A 3,550-nucleotide genomic window follows, 5' to 3' on the forward strand; every position below is an offset into this window, starting at 1 on the left:
TTGGCAAAAAAAGAGAAGTAAATAAATGACCATCCCGAAATACAACAATATCTGTTTCAACACACGATTTCACATAGGAATCTTGTACAAGGAATTGATTAAACGCATTATATATAATATATATAATATATATATATATATATATATATATATATATCTGCATGGCATACACGCACACGTTCACACATCCAACTACACACAACTTATACATACATGCACACACACAATAATCTCTAGTGTTTTTTTCCCCCCTTAAATATTGGTGCCAATTGGAGTTATTAAAAGTTTAGTAGTTTGTGAAGAGATAATTACATTTTAAACAGAAAGGTAGTTGAAGGTTATCAGGTACTTTGTGCTTAAATGATTTTTGATACAAAGAAAAAAAAAGAAATTGGATAATCTTCGAAACATCTGCATTGCATCCGAGTAAAATTTAAATTGATTAATTTTATAATTCCTCTTAAAAAAGTATAAATCTGACGATGAATAATCATATATTATTTAAGGGAAAATTTTAAAAAGGGTAAAATCACATTCAACAGAATACTTTTAAACATAGCGAGAAGAGCATATATGCACGCTCGATCGCATGCATATACATTGCCAAAATCAACTCTGACATGAATGCATAATATCAATATCACTATCTATCTATCTATCTATCTATCTATCTATCTATCTATCTATCTATCTATCTATCTATCTATCTATCTATTTGTCTGTCTGTCTGTCTGTCTATCTATCTATCTATCTGTCCTGTCTGTCTGTCTGTCTGTCTATGTATGTATGTATGTATGTATCTATCTATCTAGCTATCTATCTATCTATCTATCTATCTATCTATCTATCTATCTATCTATCTATCTATCTACCTGTCTATCTCTACATATGCATACATAAATGTAAATTCATACATATATATATTTATATATATATATATATATATATATATATATATGCGCACACAACACACATATACGTATGTGTAGTGTATGTATATTTGTTTGGATGTGTGCATGTGGTGTGTGTGTGTGTGTGTGTGCGTGTGTGTATATATATATGTATATGTATGTATATGTGTGTGTGTGTTTATGTATATGTATGTGCATAGAATTTTTGTTATATAGCTAAATTATTGCTTTTACGATATTTGTTACCTGTACTGCTCTACTACTACTACTACTACTACTACTACTACTACTACTCTACCACCTCAACACACACCACCACCACACCACCACACAACAACCACCACCACAGCACACACCAACACCACAAATACTACTACTACTACTACTACTACTACTCTACCACACCTCCACAACCACCACCACCACCAACAACAACCAGCACCACCAACACCACAAATACTACTACTACTACTATACTACTACTACTACTACTACTACTACTACTACCACCACCACCACAAGAAGAAGACGAGCAACAACAACAACAACTACTACTGTTGAAACTACTTCCACCTCACCCCTTATACAAACTGTTTCAACTCTTCTCTGTACTGTCTCTTTTCTGTGGCCATGGACTGACAAATTCTTTTCTTTGAAGTTACCAATTCCTAATTCTGTTGCATTGAACAATGTCAAAGGTTCCCCCAACTGAGAGAGCGAAGGACGAAAGAGTACACGAAATTCTACCAAAAGCCAAATTAATTGACCTGTTATGAATAACAATCGGAATGACTGGCCTATAGAGATGAGGAAAAAAAAACAAACATATTTGACACACCGAAACTTCTGCATAGTTGCTAATAGCCTCATCTCAAACCAGTTGAGTGGAACTGTGTCAGTGACCAGGTCGTGATTAGTGCAACGAAAACCTCAGACACGAAATAATAAATGTTTAAGTGAAGTTGACTGTCTTTATGCGTTACTGAGTGGTTAATATGTGTCTTCAACACTGTAATTGCTTTAGTTATAACACACGTCTCGAAAAAAATCACTTGACAGACAAGTACATCTCCGATCCACACACACACACACATACACACACACACACATACACACACACATACACACACACACATACACACACACATACACACACACACATATACACACACACATACACACACTCCAAAAATTTACGCACAAGGGGCTTCATTAAGCACGCTAAACGTTAGATATTCAAAACAGTGATCCCCAGAAGACCTCTAGGTCAAAGCCACGTAGCTAGATGTATGTAGAGATTAGTAAAAGGGTAAAGACTCCCTTCGGTCATGAATGACCATGGGACCATGGGATTGCATCTAGAAAGTTACCCTCCGAGGCACAAGTCCGTGCAAGGTTGTTTATGGAAGACCAGCAATCGCCCATGCACACCAGCCTCCCATCTCCATTCCACAGACGTTATCCAAGAGAAAGGCAAAGGCCAATACATCTTGGCACCAGTGACGTCGCAACTCATTTCTACAGCTGAGTGAATTGGAGCAATGTTAAATAAAGTGTCTTGCTCAAAAACAAAACACACAGCCTGATCCAGGAATCGAACTCACAACCTCATGATTCTGAGCCGACGCTCTAACCACTGAGCCACGCGCCTTCACAAGACATTGGTAGGACGTAAGTTAAGAAAAGTAGGAAGATGCTCTGCAAGGTAAAGTGTGGATTAGAACACACACACACACACACACACACACACACACACATACACTGACATACACTGAAGTGTGCGTGTATATCTCTAGACCACTCAGAAACAGAGAGCATTTAGACATCTGGTCATGAATTCCATCTTGTGAACAAGTTTACATATCGAGGTTCAACTGTCAACAATGATTCAGAATTATATGAAGTGATTAACAATCAGAAAAGCCATGTAAATATATAGCATTTGAAATTCTTCGCCAACATTATTTGGATGTACGAGTATTTAGTCACATTGTCAAGAGGTTAAATGCAAACTCAGCACGTTAGTAGTGTCACTAAAATTTACAAATAGGATGAGAAGTCGGTGACTAGACCGACGCTTTACTGTGATTAACCATGTAGAGGATGTGTGGGTATCGAGAAAGATTGAAATATAAAATGTACTAAAAGTGGATGAATTCAGTGAGCGGCGACAGATTCCATATCCTGAAGAGAAGATGGTTTCCATTAGGATTATCAAACCCAATGTATCTTTGAGCTTGCTTTGGTTCAACGTGGCTTCAGTCTCGGATTTTGGGTTCAGGCACACTGGGCGGTGATACATTTGGCAAGTATTTTCTATTTTAGCTCCGGAGCGACAGTGCCTTGTAAGTAAATTTCCTTGACACTGGAACATATTAGGGCGACCGAGAAGGTGGCAAAAGTGTTGTACAAGCTTTTGCCCTCAAAGCCATTGATGTACAGAAGTCTTATAATTTCATTTCTTAGTCCGTTTTGTATTTTATAAAGCCCTACGGTGATGGATGCATGACGACGTGTAATCCGTGCGCATGCAAGGATGAAAGTAAAACAGAAGAACCAGGCTGAATGTGAGATGGCTATCATCTAACAAAATTAGGCAATGATCATGTATATGTGTGTGTATGTGTGTGTATAACCCG

Source organism: Octopus sinensis, linkage group LG3 (genome assembly GCF_006345805.1).
Source record: "Octopus sinensis linkage group LG3, ASM634580v1, whole genome shotgun sequence".
Taxonomy (NCBI): Eukaryota; Metazoa; Mollusca; class Cephalopoda; order Octopoda; family Octopodidae; genus Octopus; species Octopus sinensis.